This window comes from Amyelois transitella, chromosome 25 (assembly GCF_032362555.1).
Source record: "Amyelois transitella isolate CPQ chromosome 25, ilAmyTran1.1, whole genome shotgun sequence".
NCBI lineage: Eukaryota > Metazoa > Arthropoda > Insecta > Lepidoptera > Pyralidae > Amyelois > Amyelois transitella.
Window position 1 is genome coordinate 4129994 of NC_083528.1, and position 16434 is coordinate 4146427.

The following is a 16434-nucleotide window of genomic DNA, read 5'->3' on the forward strand; positions in this document are numbered from 1 at the left end:
GGTGACCCACAAACCGTAGTAAAGTCGTTCGATTAATTTAATTCTCACCGAATGCTATTTTGTTAGTTCCGTTTTTGTATTTCTATGCAATGGTTACGTGTGACTGTCGTCAAAATATAGTAACAATAATTTTATCTCTCACATTACATTTTATTAAAACACAGACGACCTTTAATTCATACATACAAACATAAAATCACGCCTCTTTCCCGGAGGGGTAGGCAGTGACTACCTCTTTCCACTTGCCACGATCTCTGCATACTTCCTTCGCTTCATCAACAAGACATCAGCAAAGCAAATCCAGAGGCAAGAATTGTCAATGCTCAAAAAGCTTCGTACAAATAAGCAAACAGATTGGCCACTATATTTAAACTACGATCTGCTTTATATACCTTAATCCGAATCCAGGTCAGCCATTTTCGTGTTATCTATCGTATTATTATTGCCTATTTTCTGTATTGTTCTCACCGAAATTAGATTTCTGCTTTTATACAAACTCCATCTAGAAATATACAATATGACATAAACTATTAAACGAATACTGCTGGCTCCGTTCCCGTGAAACGATAAATCACTCAAATTTCTGTTCCCACGGGAATTTCAGGAAATTTTCTCTTAGTGCACCCTTTGACCATATAAGGAATTTACATGCAAAATTTTTTAATTTTACTACAATATGTATAAAATAGATAAACTTTAAGAAATTGATTTATTCCGTTTAAATCTATCAACAGTCCGTAGGGTTCTTAAACAGTAGGTATGTATCATATAAGGGAACCCAATTCGATTTAATAAATAGGATTTCTTTCTTTTATAACTATGTACTATTTCCTTGTTACTGTGTAAATTTCTATGCAACAAAGATATTACATACATATACATACATAGGATTTTCTAGTAAACCCTTTATGAAAAAGTGTGAAATACAGGCTACTTCAGCGACATGACAGAGTCACACAGCGCAACGCGCCGGCCGACGTATCCAATATCGAATGAAACGTCCAACAAACGATTGGACCCGTTTCGTTTCACACCCACTTGTCTAGGATGAAGATTTTCAATTACATTTTCTTTTATAGTGATATCTTTTTTACATACATCCCGTGGTAGGTAGACATTTACATTATTTTTCTTGTAACGCACTGCAAACTACTTTTGCTTCATCAACAATCATCAAACTTTGCATGAAAGTTTGATGATTGTTGATGTAGCTTGATGAGCGTAATTTAAATATTTCATGTTATTTTTATCTATGTTTTTCGCACCTTTATCACAGTTATCATTACATCTTTGTCTATGACAACATCAATCTAATATTTCACAGACTGTGGTATAAAAACAGATTCTTGAGGTAAGTAGGTGCGGGACCCAATGTGGGCTCTTTCATTCGATTTTCAGATTTTTGACGGACCACTTGACGTCGCCGGCGGCGTGTCGTAATTACGTCCATGTTGGTGACGTCAGTGTAGCTGCTAAACAAGGTTAGTTTTCATAATCCGCATGGGCGTGTTTTGAACGCCTATGGTAGAATCCGAACAGGTAGTGCCGTGTGGTTCCCGGCACCAATACAAAAAAGAATAGGACCACTCCATCTCTTTCCCATGGATGTCGTAAAAGGCGACTAAGAGATAGGCTTCTGACTTACTGATTCTTTTTTAGGCGATGGGCTGGCAACCTGTCACATATTTGAATCTCAATTCTATCATTAAGCCAAGTAGCTGAAGCTGTGGCCATTCATTCTTTTCAAGACTTTTGGCTCTATCTACCCCGCAAGGGATATAGACATGACCATATGTATGTATTTACTAATGTATGTATGTATGGTAGAATCGGTGAGGTGCCTGATTAAAATAACTGATATGCAAGAAGGCACAGGTTCGAATCCCCACTTCAGTCAAGTGCTAATATGACTCTTTTCTACGTTACATTAGTTTGAGTGTTAACCAATACTCTTAGTGTGAGGGAAAGCATCAGAAAGAAACCTACACATTCTGACAACTGGATGTGTAACCATTATCCGATATGGATAAGATTCCAATGAAAAAGCAGCGGAGGTCACGCAAAATCGTGATTTTATAAAATAATATATATTAAAATATATCGCTATCACGTTAACTAGGGGGATTCCCCTGATAACCCGCTATATGTCTTCGGTTCTGATACGTTTCCAAGAAAAGGCCTAATGTTATGTTTGCACAAGTCTGGAACTAACTGGCACTAACTTAACCTGAGTTATTTGGGCCTTATGTATTGAACGTAAAGGTTAAGTGCTGATGGAATAATGAGTTTTTGGAGACATGTATTGTATATTATCACGCCTGTTTCTCATGGGAAAAGTGGAAATCCATAGTCTCTGCCTACCCCAATAGGAGAAAGGCTTGACGGTATGTATGTAGTATGTATGTATGTTCTCATAGGAGATAGTAACTATTCTGGATCATCCAATGACTTGATATCTGATGATTTGATTACAAAACATAGTTTCGATGAGTGGGATACTAAATTCTATATAATAACAGACACAAGTTTTGTATTTATTATTAGGGTTATCTATTACTGACAACCCTTTTTACCCCCGACAAAATAGAAGGGTGTTATAAGTTTGACGTGTCGGTCTGTATGTGTGTCTGTTTATTTGTGGCATCAGAGCTCACAAACGGATGAAGCTATTTCAATTTAGTTTTAAAGGTGTAATTTGTATTAAAGGTAATTCACCTAACGATTTACGTGCGAGTGTTCTTAGGCACGTTTGATCAAAATCGGTTGAGCCGTTAAATAGTTGTGGGAGTTGAAAGTGGTGAAGGAAGACCGAATGTCGGCGAATATACTCGAGTGAAAGCGCACTGATAGAGAATATTTATGATTAAATCGAGATTGTTTTTAGTTTAACCTTCGGTGCAAAAAAGACATATGTAAGAAGTTAAGTCATATCAAGGGTTTTTAAAAATTTTATTACAAACGGTTCTTTGTAAATACATACACACACCAAGTCTTTATCATTTACGGGGTAAACAGAGCCCAAACCATTTTTAACCACTTTAATACCTACTTAGGTGATTTGTCAGAAAATATATAACTGTAGTAGTATAAAGTCATTTACATACGAAACACAAAAAGACAGTAGGTACCCGTACAAATCCAGGGATTAACTTCAAAGGGCACCGCAATTCAGAAAATGCGTTTTTACAGAAATACCCGCTTTGACAACAAAGATTTCGTCAGCTATTCGCGGATCCGGGAATTTACAAGCTCAGCCGATTCCATATCCTCGGTGTTGCCAACTTTAGAAGGCGCTAAATCGGTCCTAATAAGGCGCTAGATTGCCAAATTTGCAAAAAGCGCCAAAGCTACAGACGGTAACAATTTTGTAAAGCGAAACTAATAACGCCGGTGGCCCAATACGAGTACGTACATACATATAATGACGTCTACATCCCTTGCGGACTAAACAAAGCCAACAGTCTTGAAAAGACTGAAATGCTGTATGGATTCATGATGGAATTGAGATTCAAAAAGTGACAGGTTGTTAGCATATCGCCTACAAGAAGAATCCCTAGTTTATAAGCCTTTCCCTTGATTGACTTTTACATTATGCATAGAAAGAGAAGCTGCTGGCACAATTTCCACAAAATTTAAAGTAATTACCCTAAAACAACTTCTTCACTTAAGTTACTTATTACTCGACAATTCGGTTTTCTACCTCAAATCTTTCAAAAAGCAATAAGCTCTTTAATATCACAATTTTTTTAAATAGTTATTTGTTATTAAAAAAGAGCTAGTTCACTGAAAACGCGACCTAGGCGCTAAGCTCCCTTTTGCCGCCGACAAGGTCAAAAAGCGCTCGATTTAGCGCAGAAAGCCTTAACCTGGCAACACTGTTATCCTGTTTGAAGGTAGGTAGGTCATCCCATGGCATGTAGCATATATGCTTTTTATGAAAAACTTCAAAGAACTGCCAATCTCTTTTGATGCTATACGATATCTTCGACAATTTAGTCTCTTTCAGACTTATGTTATCTTGGTATTTTTCCGATATTCGTGATTTACTGTGATTAAATTTGCGAGAAATTTCGGGAGAAATTTTTCCTTTAAGCCATTTATAGAGTTGTAGATATTTTTTATCAATATGCTAGTAAAGAATTCTTTTCTTCTTCTTGAATTGAGGTCCTAGTTTAGATATCTAGTCGGGACATGATGGAAGAAAGACTTTTCTTGTCGACTCTTAACTGGACTTGGCATTTGGGTGTTTCTGGCTTCGCGCGAATACAGAATGCATCTTACAATTAATACAAAAGTATTTAGTAGGTATATATTGTGCTCCAAGCGAAGAACTCTTCACCAAAACGAAAATACATGGAATATGAATGTTATTTTATACATAGGTATAATAATAAATGATTTTCCAGCAGTTCATCGGATATCAACATGTCTCTGGCTGGGTACTTTAAATTTATCAATAAACCGAGAAGTGGAGACGGGAGGATAGTTTGTATATGAACGAATCACTTCTACTACTGGGCCAACTATGCAGAAGGATTATGAATTGTTTGATACCAATCTTTTGGACAAATCCCGCAAATGGATGCGCGGGCTTCATCGAACTAGTGAATAGTGGACAATAGCTAATGGATCCAAAAATAAAATGGAAATAAAACTCCTCTTATCGTTCTCCAACGGAGATTAAAATCCTACAGCTTTGGAGCTATTTTTATGATCAAATAAAATGTTTTATGGGGTTTTGTAAAATATATTCGATTGGATACAGGGGATGATGGCGTTCGGTTATAGTTTTAGCAATTCGCCTTTTTTTATTTGGAGGAAAATTTTAGTGCAATTTTAATTATGATTCTAGAGTTTTACGACGATGAGCTATATGATTTAAGGGACCCAAAATTATTATGATAATAGAAAACATTGATAACATAACAAAGACTATATTGACATTTTTATGGGTCTTTACATGAAAATAGAGATTTTTTATTTTATTTTATCCTATGCCATCCTAATTTTATAAATATTATACACACGCCTTTTACAGGAGCGGTAGGCAGAGTCACGTCTTTCCGCTTGCTACGACCCCTGCATACTTCTTCTAAACCAACAATAATTTACGTAATGAATATATTTCTTCTATTTTTATAAAAATATAACATCAATTTTGACAAAATTTAGCCCAGAGAAAAACTAAAACTTTATGAGTGACACAAACTACTTTTATTGCACAAATTTTACACGGGAGCGAAGCTTCGAGCATAAGTTCGTTTTGAATAAATATTTTACTTTACACACAAGCATCTTTACACCGGTTTGCTTATCGGCTAAGTACACGTTATTTTGTTTTTATTTTACTTATGATCGCCTCAGTGCGAAACGATTGTGGGCGTTCATTTAATTTATTCATTCTTGCTGATATCGCTTATAGCGTATCGAACTTCTTTATAGACGCTAATCCTGGAAAATAATTATAATGTTTATGAAAACAGTACTCACAGCACTATTTAACTCTGATGCGTTATGTTTTACTCTATTATTTTAATGTTTTGCGGATTGTGTTTTTAAATTAATACTTTATTGAGCATTATTACTACAACATTTAAACTTTGTGATGGTTTCGTATGCCCTTGCTTTTCGCATCAATAAAAGACTTTTTATTATCTTTTTTTATTTCATTACGACAAAAAATAAATGTAAGTACTAGTCTACTGAAACTAATCTCATTTGAATTGACTCAGTGAAGGCCGCGCGGCCTATCAAAAGGGTCACTTAGACCGTTTGACCCGACTGATATTATGGCATAAAAAGGTTGTAGTTCTCTTGTCATAGAGCCACCTCTCGACCGCGACACTTTACTGTACCGCGTGCAGTGCACCACAATCAAAGACACGCCGAGGCCGCTCTAGGGCGACGCACTTCGGAATAACACGTGCATTACTCACGAAATATTTTCATAAAACCGAACCAAACGCACCCGTCGCACTCCCCCCTCCCTTCACCCGGTAAAACCAGTTCAGTCAGTGCCGGGCACCCGTGCGCATCGGTCGTCCTTACAGAGCGAGTCCACGTCGCGTTGTGTTACGAAAAACATCTTTTGTACCAAAACCCAAGTGCTGTGGATTACAATTCAGTGGTCGTGTGCGATTGTGTTTCCCTGATGTGATGTTCCGACATGTTTTAGTGGATTTCTCATAAGAGTGAGACGGGTTCTGCTTGCCGTCGGACGCTTCTCCGATCTCGGGATATCATTAAGGTATTTATTGTTACACCGGTTCATTGTTGTAAGGAATTCTTTCTACCCTTGTGTGGAGCCAAATCGATCGTCCTGATTCTCGTTTACGACCAAGGATGTAATGCGTCGCTATTTGGTAGATAGTGGATTTGCATTGTAGATGCGTTCGGCGCGCAGAGTGCAGTAAACACAGCTTAAACGGGTTCGAATCCGAGTGGGCGAGTATTAATTAGGAGGTTGATATAGCGGTACCGGCGGGTACTACAAGCTTAACGATCATTTGATAACTTTTGTTAGGAGCTTTCGACGATTCGATTATAATTGAACTAATAACTGTTTTTTTTGTCCGCCACGCGTGTTGGAGTTAATCGCGAGATCACGACAGATAGCATTAGCTTCGGTCTTGGAGCTTTCAAGATTGGAAAGCTTAAAGCGTTTGGTTTAAGCTTAAGTGCATTAAGATTTGAGATACTGAATTCTTTTGAAGAAGGCAATCTGTCCGATCTTTACGCAATAATAAGCATAAAATTGATGCAGAACTAAAATCAAGCTTTATCAAGGATGATAATAATGAAGAAATTCATGAAAGACAATTGAGAAATTTGAATGGTCATTTGAATGAGATGTTTATTTTAAAAAGAATTCAAGCAAAGATTATCTTGTAACCCCGCGCCCAGTAGATGGCGTAAGTAGTAACAAAACAATGAGCTTTCCCCGTATAAAGTCACAAAATGCGATGGAAGCTTCACAATTGTAATTATAGGGCAGTAACTAGTTAACAGTATTATTAACCCGGTTTCCCAAACAATTAATCAGTGGAACGAATTATTTCGAAAACAATGTAACAACCAATTAAACAAAGGCAGTTTAAAACTACATTGCAGATATTACTAAGTTTTTGCGTGCGAAGAAACATTTTCAACAGATTGAAAGCAAATATTAACAATGAATAGTTTTATGATAATGTCGAAGTTGATTTTGGGGTGATATTTCTTGAATTATAATTTGGAGACAGTACCTATTTAACTTAGTATTACTTATGTACAAAATTTTCTATTTCGAATATAAATTAAACTATGGAAACCAAAGTAAGGAATTTCTCTTCGACATGATCGTGGGTTTATGAAGACTTTACCATGAGTTCAATTAAACATTATTCATTTATTGATATCATACCAAAATTTTCCTAATCCAGAAATCTACTTTTACGAAGCAGTTTGGATTACACAAATAATAAAAAGAGGAGTTTATCATTTTAATAGTGCTGAGAAACTATACCATAATGAGGACCCAGGTCTTCGAAGAATAAAAAAAAGAGTGTGCATTTAAGAGATAATTACAAAACTGAAAAAGAAACTGTATTTTTCAAATACTACTAATATCTGCTTAAAATAATCATCAAAGTTTGAATTTCGTTGGGAGCATCTAATAAATTTTACAATTTAATAGATAATTTAAAGGGTTACAAGATGATACCGTTGATTCAGTCGTAAACTGGATCATAAAATCGATTTTGATTGCGACTCCGCGATAACTCTTAGATCTCGAATGAATTTAGGAATACTTACTGCATGTTGTTCTCAAAAATAAAGGTTTCATAACGATAAAAACGTTTCTTTTCAATGCTGTCCAGAAATTTAAAAAGCCCTTTGCGACACCTCTTTGGAATGTGTCATTCCATTTGAAATTAGAGAAATAAACAGACCTAAAATTATAAAATACGCGGCTTAGACAGCTGCCAAAAAAGGATTATATTTCTGAGATATTAGCAAATAGAAAATCTGGATTAAAGATAGCATGCCATCAGTAAAACATTGGTGAGATTCATTTTTTATGTTTTTGATGTTTATAATACTAGAAATAATAAAAATAAAAATCCTTTATAGAATTTTATCATTTATCCTGTCTTTAGATTAAATTATTATACTTTTATCTAATGTTCTTTTACTTGGTTTTGGTCTGCCCTGAATAAAAATTAACTACCTAACCGACTAATGACGTCTGCTTTTCAATTGCGCAGAACAGAACACGCGTGACATCGGTATGTCAAATAACCAATAGTTTATTTACGAAGCAAAAAAAGTGGGAAATCGGAAGCGTGTCGCATTGGCTGTGGAACACATGTCGACATGTGTCGTGGCTGTATGGAGTGCGACGCCATTGCCGTGGGCTAATTGACGACTAAAATCGTGGGTAAGGGCAGGGGTACATGCTACCAGTACGCAATCTTAAAGTGACAGTGGTTAGCGTTTGTGACATTCTAAATTTAAAGTCATATGGTTCGTGAAAATGTCTACCGAAATAAGAAGATTGAAGAACGAAAGAAGATAGAAAAACGAAGTGAATAGTTCTGGCTCCAAAATTATTCTATTTAATGAAAAGATTACATATGATTTCAGCCAGTTTAACTTTAGAAATGAAAAGCCACATTTTGATTGTCTAATATTTTTAAGTTAGTTATTTTTTTGCTCCACGTTAAACTTTTTTCTTGTCATTTTGCAATTAATTGACTCTGTCTACTTGAGGTTTTTGCTTGTAGAAAGTTACTTGCATGTCAATCGCATTACGTGAGTATACGCCTTTACATTCTATGGGTGATTCTGACATGTAACATTCCACGTCCGTAGGGCGGTTACAAAGTTTGATTTAAAGCGGAGTTTTAAATTTATGACAGCACATTTTGGTGGGATATATCGCTGGTTAGATTGTAGATGTAGGATTCCGATAATAACTTCCGTAACGCGCGTATGTTATAATAGGGAAAAGGTGGCTTGTGAGAATCTGTGTTACACGATAAATGTGTAACGCATTTTTAGTAAACTAGATTTCTTAGATAATTTTCATATTTACAGATTTCAATATGTAAGTAAGTATGGTAGGTAAAATAACATTTTAAGGTATTTAGGCATTTAGCTTTCTTCGATAAGACATACACCTAATTATCATTATGCGTTATTGTTTTCAAGACAATTTGAATGCTAAATTATTTAACAATATAAGTAAAAACTTTAAATCCAATAGCTGAGAATGTGCTATAATATCATGATTCTTATCCCTTGCTAAATATAGTGTAGCGTTGTTGAAGCATTTATAATCCATTATTGTGTTTACATTTGCGATAAACGACACGGGTCAGCCAACTGTCAAGATTACGTATGTTCGTTCAGATGTATTTTTGTGCTGTTTTACACATTTTCTAGCATTGCAAAAAGTTATATCTTTTTATGCTTATTGACAAAATAATTCTGTTTCAGAAATAAATGGAACTTGTTCCAAAGAAAGTGCACAAAATGTAATTTTTGTACACTTTCAAATTTAAAAGCTTTGTTCATTATAATATTCTGCTAATTGGCAAATTTTTTATTTATTTGGCAAGCATATATACCATTTAAAAGTAAGTTTAAGCAACCCTGCATTCTTACAAAGACAACGAATAAAAACAATAATATTTATAATAGTATTTATCTCCCGGACATGACATGTCAAACAGATGACATATCCGATTGTCTACACGGGTCCTAAGCCGATGACAGCTGTCAAAATTTCTTCACCCTCGTGTCGCGGCGTCAATCATGGCGGCTCATTACAGTTGATTGGACGGTGCAAGCATACTGATTATAGAGATAATTTATTTTTTTATTACTTACTACCACTGGATGAATGAAATTATGATGCACGCACAACGTTGACACTGGTAAAGAAAAAAATAATAATAATAGAATTTAGGTTACAAGGAATACAAGGTAACTTTTCCCCGTGAGTAGTCACTGCGGGGAAAAGTTACCTTGTATATATTTTTTATCAAATGTCAAGTCTGACCATTTTCCATTGAAACGCTTGATATTATCTAATTAGTTGACACACATTCAAGATTTTTTATCTCTTAACTCATTTTATGTTTTCCATCCTACTTTCCTTAAAATATGTAATAAAGTATTAAACATGACACTTTTTAACATATACTTATTTAAATACAAATGAATGAAAAAAGATGGATGAATCAAATAATTTACACAGAAGAATAAATCGGAATGTTGGAAGGTGGAGGCCTAGATGTGCCAACGTACTTAAAGATCAGGTAAAGAGAAAAGATCGTAACAAGTGGAAAGATACCTACCCCTTCGGGAAAGAGGCGTGATTCGATATGTCTACCTAATCAAAATTTTTACAACAAAGAACCAGCAAATATGCACAGAAAACTGTCAATCGTGAACAAAAGCCGAGTCTGATGTTGTCAGTAACATTATTCAGTAACAACACACCGCACATCAAGTTCTGCAAAATCATTGCAATTTCATCACTATCACGCCCAAATTGTGCTTCATTTTGCACTAAACATGCAGTTGTCTGCAGTTGAATGTTGTTAGAAATTGTAGTTACATCGAAAATTTGCCAGTATTGTTTCTGTATCATGGAAAATAATAACTGAAACTACATGATCGATCTATAAATTTTCCAGGCAAATTTCAAATACTAGTCTTTTTTGCAGAATCAACATTGCAATCATGATTCTTCAAGCAACAGTCAGTGTGTAAGTTACAAAAGTTTAGGTGATAACACAAGATGTGACGATTGAAATGACTAGTTACTTAATTTATACAAATTTTGTACCATTTCGGCGGTTACCTAGTTGTTAACTGCCACCGAAGTGTGAACCATTTACCATGGATGGACTGGACGATTCGGTAAAAAATGCTGGAATTCAGTTCAGTATAAGATGAGCAAAGCTGAAGAAGATGGTAGCTACATATATTATCTACGGCAGACTTGCAAGGACGATACATCTCTTTTGTTAACCGGCCTTCAAATACAATCGAAAAATCTATCTATCTATATCATATAAACGTGCCGTATTTGGGAACTCCAAACTCACAAGCCAATCTGACAATATGATCTAAATGCATTATGGTAGAGTCACAGAAGATAGTTACACAATTACATTTGAACTATACATCAGAACCAAAATACCTCACTCGACTTGCAAGATAACAAAGCTAACTTACTAGAGGCAACTTAGTGCTCAAATTTCTGGATTGATAACTCAGACTGAAGATGTTAAAACTTTTAACTATCACAACTGTGCAATATGTTTCTTGTATGTCGCTCTGGCAGTGTTTTATGGGAGCCGATAAAGATCTTATCTGAGAAAACCGGCTGTTTGTTAGAATATATTGCTCTTTCTTTGAAAGACTACCAGGTTGTGTTGTGCTTGTGTTTTTTTCCAATTAATTATTTATTTAAACTTTATGCAAGTAAACAACAGGTTGACGTAATGCTTTTATGTTGAATTTTAGAAATTACATTTTTCCATTCTTCTTGGCATTAGTAATTTACGTTCTTTCCCTGTGGAGGAGCCAGTAATGGGCTTATAACCACGATCCTACATTAGGGAACCCCCTACAAAATGCAGTTTCCTCACGATGTTTACCATCACAATGGTATTCAAAATTAGTATTGATTCTACCAAGTAACTACACACATGAACTTACATACGCAAAACCACGCCACTTTCCCGGGAGGAGACACAGACTTCATCTTTCTAATGACGTTCCCTGAGTTCTTCTTTCGCTTCACCCACATTCATAACTCCCTTAATGCAAGCTCATTAATTTAATATACTCTAGACCTAATATTTCGCTAGAACAAGACGTTCCTTTAACATGTGCTAATTATTAATGAAGAAAATTGCTCTATCAAGGTACCGCAAATAGCATTTTATACCACTACGCTTAGACGAGGAAAATTATAAAGATTCCCTTAATTGGACGTCAAAGAATATAGACTGCGCCTTGATTAGAAATCTGTAATATAGGATCCTCCTGCGGTCAATATTAACCTTATTACATTTTATTTTGAAAAACTAACTACTACTAAAATTTAATTACTATTTGGTTTGAAATTTTGTTTGAACAATTCCATACGTCTTTTTGTTGAAAAATACATTTTAGAAATAATTTATAGCCATGAGAAAGAAAAGCGAAATCAAATGACAAATATCACATAGTAAATAAATTTTGCTATTACTTAAAATATACATTTAGAATTATAGTATATATTTATAATTATATATAATAATTTACTATAATTTTAAAACGATAAAAGTTATAATAAATATTGATACGTATCAAGATTTTTAGCGTATTACAGTACCTATAAATTAAGCTATAAAGTGAGCCAAATAATGCCTAGAAAAGTACATTCGATACGTCCACGATACGCGGGTGTCACTTTTCTATGTAGCCCACTGTACATGGCTTGTAGCCATCAATTAGTAAAACCACAAGCATACAGTTACTCTTGTCTGTGTCACAAAAGTCTGTCAATTTTAATTAATCTGTACCTACGAGATTAAATATACAACAGTCATTGGTCTTCATAACGGGACCTAGTGCGGTATCTCTACGCTTAAGATGAAAAGATGGTACATTTAGATATTCCTTCGACTGTCATAGACTTAGTGGATTATAGATAAAAGAGAATTAATAAAATACTAGCTTTTAACCGGATCTTCGCCCGCGCGGCGGCGCTTAATTCGTCACTTTTCGTAGGTGGCGCTAAACTTGTCGCTTTTCATAGGTGGCCTTAAACTCGTGAGGGTGAACCAGCGGTTAAATGCTTGTCTTGTTATACATATATGCAAATTGTACCTATTCATAATAATATATTGTTGTTCATGTGTCTTGAAAGCATGTATTAAAATTTCATTTAAGTATGACATTTGAAAAACAAAAGTAGCTAAGATTTATAAAATATAGCTAAGCCATAGCTCATTTGCTTCACTCTTGCATTGTAGTTGCTTTTCATTTTAAATTGTGTATACCATATTTTTTACATAGGTATTCATCAAAAATTCAATTTATTGATTAAAAAAAGGTAAGTACTTACTCGTACATACTTAACTAAGTACGTTACATATTTATTTTAACTAGGTATCTATATGTAAAACAATATCATCATGTTTTTAATCCTATTATTCTAAGTTTCGTACCTCCGTGTGTTTGTCTTGGATTTTGCAAGTCAAAGAGTCACTTTTCCTTTGCTTAAGATGCACGAATCCTTCACTAGGGTATAAATTAGATGGCAATACATAAAAGGAAGAGGCTTATAATGTTAATTTAGTGCAAGTAACATTATAATGTGTGGTTAGTGGAATAAAAACAAAGAATTTGTATTTTCACTGACTGTCACTCATTTCTGTAAATTATCTAAGTACTCTCTGTATCCTAATTCTAACTAATATAATAAATGCGAAAGTAAGTTTATTTGCTTCTTGTCTCTTCCCGTGAAATTGATTATTACATTAACTAGTCATGAGAAAGACATAAGGTACAATTTCATCCGGGTTAAAACCGGGTTCCCGTGGGATTTGCGATATCCCTGATAGCCAGCGCGAAATTAGCGCCACCTACTTAATAAATAGTAATGTTGTAGGTGGCGCTAAATTCGCGCGGGCGAAGCTTCTAATAAAAGCTAGTTGCTTATAAAGTCTATGATCACAATCATGCGATTCGATCGATTTGCATATCAAAATACTAATAAGCAATCAATCAATTGACGCCAGTAAAAACTCTTTAGTAACGGTATCAAGATTGGCCGTCCGAATTCTTTTGTGACACTTTTTGCTGGCCGACTGTACTGAACCCTATTTGCTAAACAGTTAGTTGGCACTGTGAACGATGAATAATAATGTAATTAGTTTTGCAATCGCATTTCAACGCCGAAGCGACAGACAGGTGGTTAATATCAACATTTTGTCTTATTAGTTGACTAGCTGCGCCCGCGACGTCGTCCGCGTAGAATAGTTAATTTAGTCATTGAAGCCCTCAAAGATGAATAATTTTCCCCCTTTTTCTCACATTTACCATTATTTCTTCGTTGCAGTGTGATGTTGTATAGCCTAAAGCCTTCCTCGATAAATCATTAGTTCCTGAGATTAGCGCGTTCAAACAAACAAACTCTTTAGCTTTATAATATTAGTATAGATTATTTGTAGAGACCGATCGAATTTTAAACACATTCAGGCAATTGGATGTGTAATCATGATTCAATATAGGTTAGGTTCCCCTGCTAAGGTTGCGGATGTCATATAAGATTCGCTTCGTGTAAAAACCTGACTTATCCAGAATAGTGATAATAGGCACACTCCGGACTCCTCCACCGAGTGGTGAGGAACTGAGGTCACCAACGGGACTAACGCAGGAGGATAATGACATGTACTTACATGTCTCTAGCGGGGTAGACATATCAAACAGCCTTAAAAAGAGTGAAAGGCCACGTTCAGCTGTATGGCTTTATAATGGAATTATGACTGAAATAGTGACAAGAAATATGCCGCTAACCCAACGCCTAGAAGAAGAAGAATTTTAATATTTAAACTTTATATAAGTCAATCTTTTTTTTAAATTTAACTTTGTTTAATATTAGTTGATTATAAGAAGTATACGGTACAGAATGATTTACCTCAAAATATATATATTTTGAGGTAAATCATTCTGTACCGTAAGTTCACAACATACATGTAACAGTATCTAATACCTATGGTCATAATAGTCAATTTTTATAGTGATTTCGGCCTCAGGTTGTATTTTATGAATGATGGTTGATTTGACATGTGGCCTTAGGGGTCAATGAACTGGCATTGGAAATATCTGAGCTCCGAAGGCCGACAAAGGTCTAAAGGTGTGCTGTTATAATATTACTAGCTGTTGACCGCGACTTCTTCTGCGTGGAATTTAGTAAGTACGCAGAGTAAAAAAGGTGACCCCCTCTATTGCCCACTTAGAGGGGTAAGGAGAAAAAATATGTTTGTTTATTAGTTTTATGTTGGATCAAATATCAAAACGACTAGGGCCACTCTATCTCTTTCCCACGGATGTCATTAAAGGCAACTTAGGGTTAGGCTTATAAACTTGGGATTCTTCTTTTAGGCGATGGGCTAACAACCTGTCACAATTTAAATCTCTATTCTAAGCCTATAAGCTGAACATGGCCTGTCAGTCTCTCAAAACTGCTAGGTCTGTCTACCCCGCAAGGGATATATACGTGATTTTATAAATAATGAATGAACTTGCTAAGCGATCGTAGCCTGTCATCTACGCCTGTCTGTTAATTTCCACTCCTCATTGTATGTATCAATTTCTTAACTATCGCTTTAAGCTACAGGCTCAAATGCGCCATCTACAACTAAATGTCGCGGTACGAACCCAGAATTTGTAATTACGCCTAATAAATTATTCATTCGCGTGATTTGAATTTTATTAGCTCCACGCTATGGGTTGTTTACAGTGAAAGAATGAGATTTGCAATTCGTACCATTGTTTGTACGAATCAATCTATTCTATATAGTCATTGTAATTTTAGGATTGCCATTTTAGCGATGAGTTAAAAGTCTGCTTTAAAAGGAATTGAGCCGAACATTTCACGTAAAGTTATTAAGAAACTATTATCAAAGTAACAATGACGTTTAACATAATTATAGATTTTGGTAATATATTTAAAAAGCTTGTTTATTTGAATAGGTATTTCTATTATATTTCTTACATAATAACTTACTAACTTAATTTAAATTTACGTCTTTATCCCTTACGTAGACAGAGCCAACAGTCTCGAAAGACTGAACGGCCACGTTCAGCTGTTTAGCTTAGTGATGGAGATGAGATCACAACAATTATAAGCCTTTCCCTTTATTGACTTTTACATTCTGTACGGGAAGCGAAACAGATGGCACATACTATGTTTTTTCTTCATTACCAGGCCAGTATGGAAGCTTACATTAGATGAATCTGTGCCTATCCCTTTGTCGCCGTTTACAACATCCATGGGAAAGATAATGGAGCCCTATAATAAGGTGCCTAAAACCACACGGCACTCTATTAAAAATACATGTAGCTACATTTTGAGATTGATCAATGCATTACTCAGTGCAAGCCGTCAGTAAGAATAAAGTTCTAAAAACCGTATATAACATTCCGTGATTTATCTAAATTATTACCGAAATGAGTAACAGTAATGCCATAGTTGAAAGCTTGAAGTAAACTTAGCCATATCTCTGAGGTAATTCTCTTTATTGCTTCAAAGATATGAAACATTTTAGTGAATGTACAAAATGCATTTAACAAGCAACTACAAGGAATTTTTAATATTGTAGAAAATTGTCGAAGAAATGTTAAATACTTCTTAAATAACTGACAGAGAGTATTTTAAATAAC

The 16434-nt window shown here is 35.0% G+C and overlaps 1 protein-coding gene across 1 annotated transcript in view; it reads left to right on the top strand.

Moving 5' to 3' along the window:
- Positions 1-6024: 6024 nt before the first annotated feature.
- Positions 6025-16434, top strand: part of LOC106137148 (latrophilin Cirl) — a 293035-nt gene continuing 282625 nt past the window's right edge. Inside the window, exon 1 of the mRNA XM_060951514.1 lies at positions 6025-6247. The gene's annotated coding sequence lies outside the window, so the exon portion shown is untranslated. The remainder of the gene's footprint in view (positions 6248-16434) is intronic.